A 16107-nucleotide genomic window follows, 5' to 3' on the forward strand; every position below is an offset into this window, starting at 1 on the left:
ACAGAATAGCTTGTGGCTTTTTCATTTCTTCTTTAGTAAAATATTGGTTCATCTCCCCCTCCGATTTACTCCCCTTCATCCTTCCCCTCCTGCTATCTTCTTCTTTTTTTTTTCTTAACATATATTGCATTATTTGTTTCAGAGGTACAGATCTGTGATTCAACAGTCTTGTACAATTCACAGCGCTCACCATAGCATATACCTTCCCCAAAGTCTATCACCCAGCCACCCCATCCCTCCCACACCGCCACCACTCCAGCAACACTCAGTTTGTTTCCTGAGATTAAGAATTCCTCATATCAGTGAGATCATATGACACATGTCTTTCTCTGATTGACTTATTTCACTCAGCATAACAGCATTCCCTTCCATCCACGTCATTGCAAATGGCAAGATCTCATTCCTTTTGATGGCTGTATAATATTCTATTGTGTATATATACCACATCTTCTTTATCCATTCATCTGTCGATGGATATCTTGGCTCTTTCCACAGGTTGGCTATTGTGGACATTGCTGCACATACCCCTTCGGATTCCTACATTTGTATCTTTGGCGTAAATACCCAGTAGTGCAATTGCTGGATCGTATGGTAGCTCTATTTTCAATTGTTTGAGGAACCTCCATACAGTTTTCCAGACTGGTTGCACCAGCTTGCATTCCCACCGACAGTGTAGGAGGGTTCCCCTTTCTCCGCATCCCCGCCAACATCTGTCATTTCCTGACTTGTTAATTTTAGCCATTCTGATGGGTGTGAGGTGGTAACTCATGGAGGTTTTGATTTGGATTTCCCTGATGCCGGTGATGTTGAGCACTTTTTCATGTGTCTGTTGGCCATTTGGATGTCTTCTTTGGAAAAATGTCTGTTCATGTCTTCTGCCCATTTCTTGATTGGATTATTTGTTCTTTGGGTGTTGAGTTGGATAAGTTCTTTATAGATTTTGGATACTAGCCCTTTATCTGATATGTCATTTGCAACTATTTTCTCCCATTCTGTCAGTTTTCTTTTGGTTTTGTGGACTGTTTCTTTTGCTCTGCAAAAGCTTTTTATTTCGATGAAATCCCAATAGTTCATTTTTGCCCTGGCTTCCCTTGCCTTTGGCGATGTTTCTAGGAAGAAGTTGCTGTGGCTGAGTTCGAAGAGGTTGCTGTCTGTCTTCTCCATTAGGATTTTGAGGGACTCCTGTCTCATGCTTAGGTATTTCAACCATTTGGAGTCTATTTTTGTGTGTGGTGTAAGCAAAAGGTCCAGTTTCATTCTTCTGCATGTGGCTGTCCAATTTTCCCAACACCATTTGTTGAAGAGACTGTCTTTTTTCCATTGGACATTCTTTCCTGCTTTGTCAAAGATAAGTTGACCATAGAGTTGAGGGTCCATTTCTGGGCTCTCTATTCTGTTCCATTGATCTATGTGTCAGTTTTTGTGCCAGTACCATACTGTCTTGTTGATGACAGCTTTGTAATGGAGCTGGAAGTCCGGAATCATGATGCCGAGGGAGTGGGAATTTTTTACGTCACTGTAATAGTTGGTCCCTCGGGGGTGGGCAATTCCTGTTCTACTGTTGACGTTGTCTCTAGCAGTTTGAGTATGCATTACAATCCCATAGGGAAATGGCAGGGGGGCTACAGTGGTCGGCAGGCTATTGTTGTTGATGATATTTATGAGTGGGTTCCATATGATGAGATGTGAGTTCCTATGGATAGGGATCCTCATTAAGTGCCCCTAAAGAGTGCTTTTTCTGAGTTTAATAGTAGATATAGTTTTATTACTTTTAATAGCCCTCCTTCTTCTTGGTACCCCAATGAGCAGTGCATTACAATGTTGCCTGCATTTTATTCGTGTGTGGATGAGTGTTTGAGAACGGAAAATGTTGGCAATGCCTCTACAAATTGCACACTGGAACATCGAAAGAATAAAATTGTATTTTTGAGAACAAAATAGGAAGTATCCTCCTGTGATTCTTAGTTTAAACCAGGGGAGGGGGCCTTTTTGTGGTATTGGTAATGAGTATCATAGTCCTTCTTAGGGAACATTATCAGACTGTAATGGGAACTTGGTCTCTGTTATTGTAGAAGAATCAGGAGTGGAAAAATTATTTGTCTCCTGTTTCATTATCCATGAACATTTCCACAATATTTGGTTTCACACCTCTGCCATTGTGAAATCATCCCAGATTTGGCACCAGCTCACCCTCCTGTGCAAAGGGTATGTTTCAACCGAGAAAAAAGCAGCTTCTGGGTGACTGGGAGACTCTAGGATCAGAATGCTGTTGGTAAGCACTCTTACTGTGATCCTAAATTCTGAACAAGCTCCTGACATCCAGACTAAATAGAGTTCAGATTTAGAAACTTCAGATAGAAATTTTGTGTCCATGATGACAACGAAAGAACACGTGTGATCCTTAAACCGAACTCTAACCCTTAACTTTAACCCTAAAAGCTAACGTGACCCTAAGCCCCAAACTGGAACCCTGAATCTCAAACCTGAAACTGAACCCCATACCCAAACTCTGAACCCAAGTCCTGAATCCCAGCCCTGAACCACGAACCCAAACCCTGAACCAGAACTCTGAGTCATGAGCCCTGAACCCAAACCCCAGCAAGAACCCAAACACAAATGTGACCTTAAACTTTATCCCCTAAGCCTTAAGTCTTAAACCCTAAATCATAAGCCTAAATCCCTAAGCTCTCATCCTAACCATTAACCTCACCTTCACACAAAACCCTCACCCTCACCCTGATCCTAAACCCAAATCTTGATCTAGAACTATGACCCAAACCTGAACTTGGACCCAGACCCAAGCCCTTGAGCACACTTTGTTTATGCATTCACCATGGATGGACATTTGCACGGTTTCTGCCTTGTGATTATCGTGAACATTGTTCGGGTTTGGGGGCTAGGGTTAGGGTCTTGGGCTGGGGTCAGGACCAGCTTGAGATCAAGTTTGGGTCGGAATCATGTTCAGTCAGGACCAGGGCACTTTTTGAGTCAGGACTGTTGTCATTCCGTATTGTTTCCAATTAATTGTTTCTTAGCTATTTTTGGAGAAGTTGGGGGGATATTGGGCTCCATTCAGCTTGAATTTTCAGAATTTAATGGCTTCAGCTGGACCCAGGGAGCGAGCAGGTGCTTCCATTGAACGGGGAGCTCACCTTGTCCTGCACTGCCTCCCCCGCCTGCAGAGGGCGCACGACCCCAGCTCCCGCCAGGAGCCCAGAGCTTGGCCTGCGCAGCCGTCGTGACAGGGGCAGACCTCCTCAGAACCTGAGGTGGAGGCTTCTGGGGGTCGCGTCCGCGCTGACAGAAGCCAGGCCTCCTCAGGACCTGCTCTGGAGGCTTCTGGGGGCCGTGGGGCCCATCCACGCTGACAGGAGTCCGGCCTCCTCAGGACCCACTGTGGAGGCTTCTAGAGGACATGGGGCGGCGTCCACGCTGACAGGAGCCCGTCCTCCTCAGGACTCGCTGTGGAGGCTTCTAGAGGACACGGGGCGGTGTCCGCAAGGACAGAAGCCCGGCCTCCTCAGGCCCCGCTCTGGAGGCTTCTGGGGGCCGTGGGGTGCGTCCACGCTGACAGGAGCCCGTCCTCCTCAGGACTCGCTGTGGAGGCTTCTAGAGGACACGGGGCGGTGTCCGCAAGGACAGGAGCCCGGCCTCCTCAGGCCCCGCCGCGGGAGGAGAAGGTGAGGAGAAGCCGTCTGAGCGGGGACCGCGGAGGGGGCCCGAGCTCACAGGACGCAGCGGAGGAAGGGCGGGTGCGCAGACCGCGGGGTGTCCGTGGCTCTGTGTGCGGTGACGTGGGGTCCCCGCGGTGCCGTGCGCGGGGCTGTCGGGGCTCCGCTCTCCGGCCTCGGATCCGCTCGGCGGCCCCCGCGGCCGTGTCCACGCGCACCCGGAGTCGGTTCCTGGGGCTGCTCCCGCGGTCTGCGGTCCGGGCCGGCCGCCCGCCGCTGTGCTCCGGCTCCCCCGCCTCGGCCCCGCGGCTCCTCCCCGCGTCCACACCCGCGTCAGGGCTGTGGGTTCCGTGTCTGCGAAGACCCCGCTGGAGGCCCGTAGCGGCGGCGCGGACTCGGCGGACGGCGGGGGGAGAGTAGACGTGTCCGCAGCGTGCGCTCTGCCCTGAGCGCGGGGCGTCTTCCCGGCGAGTCTCCCTCGACGTCCGCGGTCCGTGTCTCACGGGGTCGGAGGGCAGGTGTGTCGGCTCCTGGGGACGTGTGCTCCTCGGTGTGTGGTTCTTCTCGATGCGGCTGTGAAGGAGCCTGTGCTCCGCGGGTCTCGTCCTGACGGTGTGTGAGGAGCGCCTGGAAATGCACCGGATTTTTGTCTCTCGGTTTTGCTCCTGGCCAACTTACCGAGTTTATCCGTCCTGTTGACCTTAAACTGAAAGTGCGGTCGTTTTACCGGCAAAATGGGCTTCTTTGGGAGGAGCAGAGACTTGCCGTCCGGGACAAGCCAGCTCCGGCCACATCGCGGACGAGAAAGGACGGAGAGGAACAGCGTGTCGTGGGGAAGGAGGAGGCAGCGGGGGGCGCTGTTCCGACGGGAAGTCCGCCGGAGAGAAGCAGGCTTCGCGGTGACGGCGGCTCGCCCCCCTGAGCTGCAGGGAGCGTGGGCTTCCTGGAGGAGCGGACACCTGCGTCCTCCGCTCCGGGGCCTGCGACTGACGGGTGTCTGCTGTGGAGGCTTCCGACCCCGGGCCTGTGACTGACGGCCGTTCCCGTCCCTGACCCTGAGCGGCGGGCTCCCCGCTCCGGCCTCCCCCGCTGGCGTCCCCAGTCCACGTTCCTGAGGTGCCCTTCTTCCATTTTCACAGTTCTAACCAGGTTTTGGGGGAGGGTTGTGGAGAATGGGAATTCCAGATCCCACTGCTTCTACTGCACCCAAGACACAGGGGCTGCTGACTGAATCCTCCCACGAGTCTCTCGCTACCACGTGGCCTCCTTCAAGGGCCGGTGGGCTCTCCGCGGTGGGGGAACCGGGTCTGGGAGGGCGCGGCCTCCATCCTGAAGTCTGGTGTCGTCTCTGCTTCCGTGACCTGGTGCTGACGTGGTGGTTTGGAAAAGTAGTGGACTCTGCGGTGATTTCAAAGTGCGGTAAAATTAGGTGGTCTTTTTGTTGAGGAGTTGTAAAAGCTCTTTACATATTCTGGACAACAGACTCTTAATAGATACATAATGTACAAATATTTCCTTCTGGGGGCTGTCTTTTCACTTTCAGGATAGTCACTTCTGATGTACAAAGATTTGTAATTTTTTTTTTTTACATTTTTTTTAAGAGCGAGGGAGAGAGAGTGTGTGAGTGGTCGGGGGCAGAGAGAGTGAGAGAGACTCTCAAGCAGGGCCTACACTCAGCGTGGAGCCTGACATGGGGCTTGATATCATGACCTGAGCCAAAATTAAGTTAGATCCTAACTGACTGAGCCACCCAGGCGTGCTAAAATGATTTTTACTTTTGAGGATATTATTTTTCTTTCTATTCTTATGCTTTGCTGTCAAAGCTAAAAGCATTGCTAAATCCAAAGTTATGAAGATTTATCCCCATTTATTTCTTTTGAGTTTATAATTTTACCTCTTACATTTAAACCTTTACTTATTTTGAGCTAACCTTTCTATGTGGAATGAGGTAAAGGTCCAGTTTCTTTCCTCTGCACATGGATAACCAATTGTCCCCCAATGTAACGTTGTCCACCCTTGTCAAAATTCAATGGACCATAGAAGAACGGGTTTATTTCTGGTCTCAGTTAAATCCCACTGATCTGTATGCATACCTTTTCAAAAGTGTATCCATAACAATAAAAATTGTTATTTTCTATATTTATTTTAAAATTTTTTTAATTTAAATTCAATTAATTAACATATAATGTATTATTTGTAATACATTTGTAATGTATTCAATAGTATGTCTTTTCATCACCATGGGGTGTCTTCAGAATTATTTAGGTTTCCCTTACTTTCTTTCAGCAATGTTTTGTAACATTCAGTGTACAACATGTGCACCTTGATTACATCTTTTCCGAAATATTTGGTCAATATTGATGTTCTCTAAAAAGGAATTGTTTTCTTAAATTCCATTTTGGATGATTCATTGTTATTGTATACAAATAAGAGAGATTTTTGTGTATTGATATTTTGTCCTGTAACTGTGCTGAATTAGGTAACTGGCTGTAATCATTTTTTGTTGATTCTTTAGGAAGCTCTATATAAGATGATGTCATCCCTGGTCTCTGAATAGACAGAGTTCTAGTGTTTCCTTTCATATGTGGATGCCTTCATTCTTGGCTTATCTTTCTGGGTAGAACTTTCAGTCCAATATTGAGCAACAGGTGAAAACCAGCATCCTGTCCTTGTTCCTGATTTCAGAGTAGAGCTGTCCATCTTCAGACTTAAGCATAGTGTTTGCTAGAGATTTAATGAGAAAATTATTCCTTACTCCTGCTTTCATCAGTATTTATATCAGCAACAGACATTGGATATTGGTTAGAACATTTTCTGCATCAATTAATATGACCACATGATTTATTAAAAATTCATTGTGCTGTATAACATTGCTTGTTTCATTCTATTGAATAACATTTGAGGTGTTTGTGCAGTCACTTGCTTAGGGTGCACAGTCTATTTATGAGCTCTAGGTTTTGCAATTCTTCTGATCTTGTTCTTACATCTATTTTAAGAAAGGTACAGGAATGTATTTTGATGATTTTGTGGGGTTGGTAATAGTGGATAGGGTTAGGGTTAGGAGTTAGGGATTAGGGTTAGGGTTAGGGTCTCCCTGTCCCCTGCTGCACAGAACGCATTCTCCTCTGGTAATAGAGTGATATTTTTGGAACATAAACTTTGGTCCTCTCTGTGGTCTGCTCCCCTCCTGCCCGTCCTCTCCAGCCTCACCTCTTCCACCACGGCCCCCCTTTCTGTGGGCCACCCAAGTGTGTGGTCGTCCCACATGTGCCCTGGGCCTGACTACAAACAAGCCTTTGCTTTTGCTGTGCCCTCTGCCAGGATCACTCTTCTATCCCCCTGCTTCATATCTGGCTTGTTCTCCCATTGGCTGTGTCTGGACTTGCCCTCTGGTGACCTGACTCATGTCTGCTGGTTGAGTGTGCTTGTCCCCTATTTAAATGTAGTGCCCTCCTTCCCTGTGTGAGCGATTTACTAACCTGCCGGGTATGGGGCAGGCCCAGGGAAGTAGCCTTAGTGCCTACGCAAAAACATCAGTCTCAGAGGGGCTCACAACACTTGCTGATAATGGGGGAGCTGCTGTCCTCACAGGGGGGAGCAGGTAGTACCCTTAAAGGGGGACCAGCCATGGGACGTGGTTTGACAAGTCTTTGAACCCTTTGGGGCCAGGGAGATGTAGACCTGGACCTGGAAGCTTACACCCTTGGATTCAAGCCTGGGGCCTAAGCAAGCCCCCTCTTCTTCCTGGTGTCATATTTTGCCTTCCCTGTCCACGGGCTGGACCTGATTCCTGATGTGGCAGAGTTTGAGGGTGACCCCTCCTAGGAATACCAGTGGCTTACGGAGCACCTTGTCAGCAGGATGCCCAGCAGCCTTCCAGGGAGGACCCTACAGAAGTGGAGACCGGTCTGTGGGGGCCAGCGGCAGCCCACTCAATGCCAAGTGGGACGGGTGGCCGGTCCTGCTGATTCTAGCCGCTCTGTAAGACATAGAAATGAGGGGGGCGCCTGGGTGGCTCAGTTGGTTAAGCGGCTGCCTTCGGCTCAGGTCATGATCCTGGAGTCCCAGGATCGAGTCCTGCATCGGGCTCCCTGCTCAGCAGGGAGTCTGCTTCTCCCTCTGACCCTCTTCCCTCTCGTGCTCTCTATCTGTCATTCTCTCTCTCTCAAATAAATAAAATCTTTAAAAAAAAAAGACATAGAAATGAGGGCTGTGCCCAAAGGTGCTTCCTTCCTGGAAGGTGGGGATGGGATCTGCAGGGGGGGGTGACCAGTGGAGGGCACCTGCAGGGTTTGCCCAGGAGCTCAGCACAGGGGGAGTGTTCCTGGCTCCAGCATGCTGACTGTGGGGCGGCATGGGTTTCCAGCCTCCGAAGCCTCAGGCTCCCCTTTGGAAGTCAGGCTGCTGATGGGCCCCATCTCTGGGAACAGACATTTTGGGAGGTCTTGCAGGCAGATTCCCTCAGGAAGGTCAGGAGGTGGCTGTGCTTAAAGCAGCCCAGGGCCTGCCCCCTTGAAGAAGGTGCACACGTCCATGGCCCCAACTCTGGTGTCCTGCTGCTGGCCTCTGGCAGTGACTCTCTTCCTGCCCTGTCCACTGCCCCTGTGGATGCATGGTCTTCCTGGAGCTGTTCCTGCAGATGGCAGAGAAGCACTACATGGTGGGGCACGGGGTCACCTACTAGGTTTTCACCAATCAGCTGGCTGCCAGGCCCCGTGTTCCCCTCCAGGTAGGCCAGAGGGTGGTGGTCCTCATGGTGGACACAGCGTCACATACTACGTCTTCAAAGACCAGCTGGTTGCTGTGCCTCATGTGCCATTCTGGGAGGGCCAGAGGGTGGTGGTCATCGAGGTCCACGGCGTCCTGCTCTGGCAGGATGTGTCCATGCGACACATAGCAATGATCAGCCGCTTCCTCGAGCAGCGCTTCCTCTGTGACGTGGAAGACCTGGTGTGCGTGCACGTGGATGTGGGAATGAAGTTCTGGGACCATGTGGGCATGGAGATCCTGTCCCCCCTCTTTGGCACCCCACACCCCGGTTTCTACTGGGGAGCCCATGAGGACTTTATCTACGAGTGCTGGCCACAGTCCCAGACCCACATCCCCAGGGACCAGGGCAACTTTTACTACATGGGGGCCTTTTTTGGGGAATTGGTGGTGGAGTTTCCCCAACTGACCTCGGCCTGTCACCAGGTGATGGTGGTCAACTGGGCCAATGGGATTGAGGCCATGTGGCCTGATAAGAGCCACCTGAACAGGTACCTCCTGGGCCACAGGGCCACCAAGGTGCTGTCCCTGGAGGACCTGTGAGACCCACGGCTGCTGGGCTGGCCGCCCCATCATTCCCCGGGTCATGAAGAAGCTGAGATCCATGGGTGTGCCCAAGAATCACCAGGACATCTGGAAGTCACGAGGGGCTACCCCCGTCTCCATCAGGGGGTGCTACCTTGAGCGGAGCGGTCAGAGCAGATTCCTACTTCTGTCCCCTTGAGGGAAACTGTGGAGCCCAGCACTGCTTGCACGGGCACGCCACCGCCCCAACCAGCCCTGCACACAGGAGGCCTGCCTGGGGGCACAAGTTCCTCTCTTTGTGGTCACTACATTTTGATCATTTCCAGGTCCTTTGCAGCTGTGAACGGCTCCAGTTTTATGTCGGATGTTTTTCTGTGTCAATGCTGAGCAACCATCTTTAAAAGAACAATTGAGGGAAAAGCTTTTCTCTGTGGTTCTCAACAGACATCTCCTCTGGGGCTGGGAGCAGCCCTGTCGCAGCCATGGAGCCAGAACGGGCGCTGGCCAGGTCTTCCCTCCCAGTCCTTACACCTCACCGCAGCCATGGGGCTTCAGGGTCAGGGCGCGCCGAGCCACCTCTCAGACCTCCCAGTGCCCTCACCACCAGAGGCCTTGGCCGTGGCCACTAGCTTGGCCTCCAGGAGCGTGGAGCCCTCTGGGCTATATAAGGTTCCTGCCTTGGTTTTAAATGGCTATTTCTGTGCTGGTGTTTGTGAAAGGTGGGCACTCACTCTGTCTGGATGCGCATCACCTTGGCATTGCTCAGTGCCCACCAGTGGGTTTGCACTTGTGCACTTTCTCTGGACCAGCTGCCTGCACTGTGTCTTAGCAAGCACTTACTGAGCTCAGTCACCCAACAAGGGGCAGAGCATGAGAGCGAGAACTAAGATACAGGCTCCCTGCTCCTGGGCCCTCCAGGAGCTCGCGACGGCCCTGACTTCCTGACTCACTTCTTTTGTATTGTGGTATAATGGACATACAGTTGATACCATGAAGCGCGTTTCGGTGGCACTAAGTATATTCCCTGTTCTGCACCTGCCGCCTCCATCCATCGCCACAATGTTTTCATCATCCCAAACTGAACCTCTACCCACGAGACCCTACCCCCCATTCTCCTTCCCCAACCCCGGCACCCAGCAGCTCCTTCCACCTCTGTGAATGGGAGTGCTCTCCATCCCCCACAAGCGGGGTTCTCCGGTGTCGCTCCTTTCAGGATTGGCTTATTTCACATGGCATAATGGCCTCAAGGTCTGTCCCTGTGAGCCTGAACCTGACCCACTTTCCCCCCAAAAGTATGGCTCAGCCATCTCCTGTCTGAGCCGAACTTGCTAAGTCCCCTCTGCTCCCCTCACCTTCCTCCTCAGCCTGAAGATGATCCCAGCCAGTCTGCAGCTCTGAAGACCTGTTCAGTCCGGATGCCAGGCACATACCCCTGGGGCCTCGGGCCTCACCTACCCCCATCTGTCCATGTCAGGTGCCTGCCCCCCTCCCCCAGCTGACCACCTGCACCTCCCACAGGTGTCCCCATCTCAGGAGAGGGAAACACCAAGTCCAGACCCTTGGAGTCCTCTGGGACTTCTTGCTGTCCTACAACTCTCCCAGCAGTGAAGTGGCTACTGGAGGACATTAAATGTCCAAAACATTTAAAGGCATACGTGAGTCTCTGCTACTTAAGACAATGGATAACAGTTGGGGCAAATAGAAACCAAGCAGAATCACCCGAAGAAAGGCTGAGGAATGAGGAGCTTTAGGGAAGAAGTGTCTGGAACCTCTGACTGCCCATACCTGACCTTCAGGTGCTCCTCAGTTACTCCTGTGCCTCTGGTATCTTCCTGGAACCCTAACATGGCTGTTTTCAGAAGCTCGTCCAGCAGTACCCGCAGTTTCTGGGAGGTGGATTTGCTGGAATCCGCAGTGTTTCATGCTGCCCCAGTGGGATCGCTTTTTGAAGGTGCATCGTCCGGGCCATCTGAGGAGCCAAGACTGTGGATCTGTGACCTGGAGGGATTCTGAGCAGAACTGGTGGGATGGGAGGGCTGCAAGGCCCAGAGGCAGGTTTCCCGAAAGCCGACTGGGGTCCCCGGCATCCTACCGTTTTTGAATCAAAGCCCTGAGATCTTTAAATGCCAGTAATGTTACATATAGCATGGGCCAGAGAAGCAAATGTCCCTGTGCACCCAACCCCACCTAAACTTTTGGCCATTTTTTGTCACTTGAGCTGAGGTCAAAGGATTGGGAGTCGGGGCTTGAGGAGGGTCCTGGGCCAGACTTTGTATTTGGGGGACAAAGGCCATCCAGACAAGCTTGTGCTGAGCCTGAGGAGGGGGTCTGTGTGGAGACCCCAGGTGCAGGCACCGCTGTCCACGGAGGCCCCCTAGGCCTACCCCCGTGCACCTGCTGCTGGGGAGAGCATGCCCCCTCCTCTCTGCCTGAGGGCTCTCTCCTGCACCACGTGCCTCCTCCCCTGCCGGCCACTGCCATCCTGCACCCTGGGAGGGTGGCTACCCCGAGTTCCTCTAGCTGCTGGGGAGCACCTGCCCCCTCCTCTCTGACTGAGGGTTCTCTCTTGCATCAGGTGCACCTCCTCTCCTGCCAGTCACTGTCAGCCTGCAGCCTTGGAGGGTGGCTACCCTGACAACCTCCAGCCCTGGGGACAGAGCTGGTGTGGGTGGTCTCCCAGCAGGCCTGTGCGCCAGGTCCCCACAGTGCTCCCTCTCCTCCTGCAGGCTCACTGTGCCACATCCTCCCTCAGTCTCCCTGGGCCCAAGTCTTCCTCTGTTCGCAGACCATCCTTGACCCAGACTCCACACGCTGGGACTGGGAGCAGGTCGTCTGGACCATCTGGACTCTCGCTTCCATGCCTGTGACATGGGCACAGTCTGGCCTCACAGACTGCTCAGAGGAGACCCAGCGCAGGAAGAGGCAGGCCACTGCAAGGGAGATGCCTAGTGACCCCAGAAGGAGCACACGGTCCTTGCAAATAGCTCCGGGCTCACAGGACCCAGCGTGGGATGTGGGTGTCAGGCCAGGGGGCACAGGGAGTCCTGGAGGGGGTGGCCCTGGTGGGGAGGCCACGGAAGGGTCCCAGAAGAGGCAGGAGACAAGGAAGACGACAGGACAGAGCTTCCCAGGGAGGTTGATGGAAGGATCAGGGAATCACAGAGACCCTTGGGAAAACTCAGAGGCCCTGGAGATATTGGCTGAAATGCTGTCATTTGGTCTGAAAATTTGGGTCACAACACCCCAGTCAACACTGGATGATTTACTCTTTGTTGGTTTTAGGAATCAGTAGGTACCTGCCAGTAGAACTCACATTGCATGAAGTCTAGGATATACTTACTTTTCAGGACTAGATTTTTCTAGAGGAAGTGCTAAGCATGGGTCTTCCATTCTTTGCGTTGTGCAACTGGCCTCTGTTTTCAGGAGCCGATTCCTGGTGCTCATCACCACTGCTAACCCTGAGGACTGCCCCTGTCACTTCCCACAGTGGACGTGACCATGTGGGTTGGGGGATGCTCACTGATGAAGCCCCAGTGCTCAGTACACAGCAGGGACCCCAGATCCTCTGCTGAATGAGGGAGGAAGGAGGGAGGGTTGGAGGGAAGGAGGGTGGGGCAGGGAGGTTCTGAGGTGGGGAATGAATGAAGGAGAGAATGAATGAGGGAGGGAGTAAATCCACAGAAGCTGGGTCCATAAATCAGGAGTCCTTATTTGGGGTGAGGTCCGAGGGCATCACAGCCTGGGCCCTGGATGGTGGCTCAGGGCATGTCCATCTGTCCTCCCAGTGCTGACCTTCCTTCTGCTTGGACCCGCTGTCATCCTGGATCCTCTCCCCCTCCTCCTCAAACAATTCTCAATGTTCCCAGGGGCAGGGTGGCAGGAGGGGTGGGTCTCAGGAGGGGCTTCCCGGATCCTGGGCCCAGGTGACACTGGGACAGTAGCTGCAGGGCATTCTATCATGAGGACTGGGACCGTGGATCCCATCCATCTCCTTGGGCATTAGTGTTGTTCCATTCCCTGCTCTCTCCAGCACCGCTGTGATGAACACTCCTGACAATACGTGTGTGAAAAACCGAGCCAGAGTTTCCGGGGCTGAGTCCGAGGCTGAGGATGGGTGCCCCTGTGGCCTGGGATGGGTGCTGCTCACTGTTCTCCCAGACAGGGGTGCCTGTCACCGTTCTCTCCAGGGGACCTCTACTTCCTCATGTTCTCCCCAGGGCTGCTGGTCCCCAGACCAGACAGCTGCCAGTCTGAGGGTGACCAGCGCTGCCTCCATAGGGTTTCCTTTGCCGGAGTCCTTCCCCAGGAGCTCCCGCATCTCTGACCCATATTCCCTGCGTGCCTATCCTTCCGCCTTGGACTTGCATGTGTTTGGTCTCCATCCCTGTGGAACCCAGTGACTTGGAGCGTGGTTTGGACCAGAGTCAGGTGAAACCTTTCTGTGGCCTTGGGTTGTGAGCAATGCTTTTGCCCTTTGTGGTGTGTCTTCCAGCTTTCTGCATTTCCATGGTTTCTGTGTGGGTCTCAGGAGGAACCAGCCCTGTCCTGTCTGGGGTTAGGCTGTGGTGTCCCAGCAGGACCAGGGATCTCGGCCCGAAATTGTGCCCATAATTCCTAAAGTGGCCTCTTTGATTACATCTGATGTGTAATCCATCGTGGATTTCAATATCAAATAATGGAAATTTTATGACAAATGAACACAGAAGAAAAGGAGTCCCCTTTGAAAATAGGGGGGCAGACACAAAGGCCCCTATTGTGTGATTCCAATAACAAAAACATCAGGAATAGGTAAAGGACAGATAGAGAAAGCAGCTTAGGGGTTGCTGGGGTCTGGGCTGGGGGATAAACAGGCAGGGAGGGCTTCTGGTTTGGGGACTCCTTTGGGGAATGAGATATTCTGCGGCAATATTCTGGGGTGTGGTGGCACAGCATTGGGCATGTACTTAATGCTCATGATGTGTTCAATTGAAAACAAGTAATTTTATTTAAAACAAATAATAAACAGTATATAGGACATGGAAGGATGAAATAACAGTTAACATGTACCAGAGAGAAAGAACACAGGGGGAGGGTCTGAAACAATCCGGTGGGGTCTCGGGTTCCGGCGATGGAACTAAGGGTGATGGTACAAGGAGCTCTCCCTGCAGGGCTGTGGGCTCTGGATGTGGCTGTGGGAGCCCTGCAGGAGCAGGAGTAGGGGCAGGGCTCAGGACAGGGGCAGGGACAGGGACAGGGACAGAGGTAAGAGCAGGGGCAGGGGGAAGGGGAGGGACAAGGTCAGCAGTAGTGCCAGGTGCAGGATCCAGGGCAGGAGCATGGACAGGATCAGGGGCAGGGGCAGGAACGGGACCCTTGGCAGGGGCAGGGGAAGGGGCAGGGGCAAAGGCAGGCATAAGGGAAGGGGCAGGCCCCGGGTCAGGATCTGGGTCCGAGGTAGGGGGAGGGGCTGGGGTGGGGGAAGGGGGAGTGGCAGGAACTGTAGCAGGGGCAGGGGCAGGGGCTGGGGCAGGAGCAGGTGCCAGTTCTTCCTGGACAGCGCCAGGCTCTCCGTGGGCAGGTGCCAGGTCACCTGCCACTCCTGGTCTCCTACTGAAGTCACTGCAGGCACCAGCCCTCCCTCCAGATTGGGCTCTGGCTCCTCAGGTGGTGGAGCAGCTGTGAGAGGAGAAAAGCTCACCCCCGTGCCTGCTCTCCGTGGGCCTTTGCAGAGACAGAGCTCAGCCCAGGGCCTCCCAGAGAAGCCACAGCCGGGAAGGAACCTTCACAGGGATGTCTCCCCGACTGCAGTCCACCGCTGTGTGCGCTGTGCCCAGTCGTTGCTCCTGGCCCCACACCAGCCTCTGGGGCTCCTCCCTGTGGGGCCAGCACCGACCTGTCCCCACACACCACAAACACCCAGCCCCAGCCTTCTCACCCTCGGCCTTGGCCTCCGTGGGCTCCGGCTCCTAGACCACTGTCCGGTGGACAATCACCTGGGACAGTAGTCTGTGTGGTGTCGGAGGTCTTGCCAGGCGATCCCCAGCACCTGCTTCTGGGGACCCCTGTGGGGTCACCCCCTCTGTTGAGGAGAGGGAGGGCGTGTCTACCAGCCTCCTCTCCATGTCCTCCGTGGCCTTCTGCAAAGACAGGGACCAGTAGCCGGCCCCGAGGCATCACAGCCCTCCCCGGCCATCCGCAGTGTCCTCCTGCCCAGTCCCCCTGCTGCTCCCAGATCAGACACACACCTGTGCATGCACCGCCCTGCATCCGGGATGCAGTGACCCATCTCTGCATGGCTATTGGATTAACCTCGGGCAGTAGGGGCAGTGGCCTCACACCCCATCCCACACAGCCAGGCTTGACCTTGAACATGACCTGCCCACTGGGTATCTGACCCCTCATCAGCCTGCTCCTGCTCGGGGTGGCGCCACCCTGCATGACCCCTCTTTACACACACATACACACACACACAGACACACTCACACACGTGCACACACACACAGACACACACACAGGGAAGGCACCTGGGGCTACACAGGTCATCAGAGCGAGTGGGGCTGGGTGGCCGGCTCTGGGCCTCCTGGTGTCACCTTTCTGTCCTTCTGGCCAAATGTCCAGAGGCTTTGGGGAGCCCTGACATGAAATCCCCAGCGGGGGACAGTGTCTGCAGGGCGCACTTTCTTCTGCCTTCAGGCTCCGGACCTCGGAAAGCAACATGCGAACATCTTGGTTTGAAGATCTCCAAAGAAATGAGCTGGGCAGGGGTCTGTCTATGGAATGTGGATGCCTGGCAGTTGGAAGCATTTCTATCATACTCCTGCCCCAGCTTAGAGCCCTTTGGGTGAGGATCACCAAGGTGATCTGCCACGTCTCCACCCAGATGCATCCCCCACTGCCTCTTGCACATTTAGCCAGGGTTCCAAATTCTGTTGGGCTCTGTTGTCAGGGAAGTGAGTTCACTGCCTGGGGTCCGCTTACCCAAACTCCTCCTCACACAAGAGCCCCCCGAGTGCCCCCCTTCCCCGGCTGCTCAATGCTCATCCTCCCCCCATGCCCCATCCACACAGTGACACCCACACAGCCCACCCACAGCCCCCAGGAAGCCTGGGTGCAGCTGGTGTCTCTGCTGTGATGGTACAGACCTGGGTTCAGACCTGGTTCCTCT

The 16107-nt window shown here is 53.6% G+C and overlaps 1 pseudogene; it reads left to right on the forward strand.

Annotated features, from left to right (window-relative positions):
• Nucleotides 1-8283: 8283 nt before the first annotated feature.
• The window catches only part of LOC114203158 (histo-blood group ABO system transferase 2-like), a 46618-nt pseudogene continuing 38794 nt past the window's right edge, over nt 8284-16107 (forward strand).

The sequence above is a fragment of the Eumetopias jubatus genome, unplaced genomic scaffold, assembly GCF_037043125.1.
Source record: "Eumetopias jubatus isolate StellerSeaLion01/CBP00866 unplaced genomic scaffold, mEumJub1_p1.0 scaffold_17, whole genome shotgun sequence".
NCBI lineage: Eukaryota > Metazoa > Chordata > Mammalia > Carnivora > Otariidae > Eumetopias > Eumetopias jubatus.